Genomic DNA, 361 nt, shown 5'->3' with positions numbered 1-361 from the left:
AAGTTGTGAGTAAAATTGGACAATTTTAAAATGTCGGTAATAAAACAAAGTATTTGAATTACATCATTGTGTAATTAATCTTTCCATGTAATTGTAGCCTAAATCAATGTAAGTACTGCAGTGTAGTTATGCATGTAATGTACAAAGTATGAATAAAGACTTATGAGTAATTAAAATTGTACTTTATTAGCAATAGCAGTAAATCAAAATAAAAATTAAGTGTAATTTAAATACATTACTTATATATTAGTAGTATATTAAAAGTATATTTTAATAATACACTCAATATAAAAATAAAGCTGTTGAATATTACATTTAAAAGTATACTTTAAGTATACCAAGTACAATTTGAAGTTGTTCC

Source organism: Poecilia formosa, unplaced genomic scaffold (assembly GCF_000485575.1).
Source record: "Poecilia formosa unplaced genomic scaffold, Poecilia_formosa-5.1.2 Scaffold1177, whole genome shotgun sequence".
NCBI classification, from domain to species: domain Eukaryota; kingdom Metazoa; phylum Chordata; class Actinopteri; order Cyprinodontiformes; family Poeciliidae; genus Poecilia; species Poecilia formosa.
The sequence above is the reverse complement of the archived record's forward strand: the minus strand, read 5'-3'. Positions refer to the sequence as shown.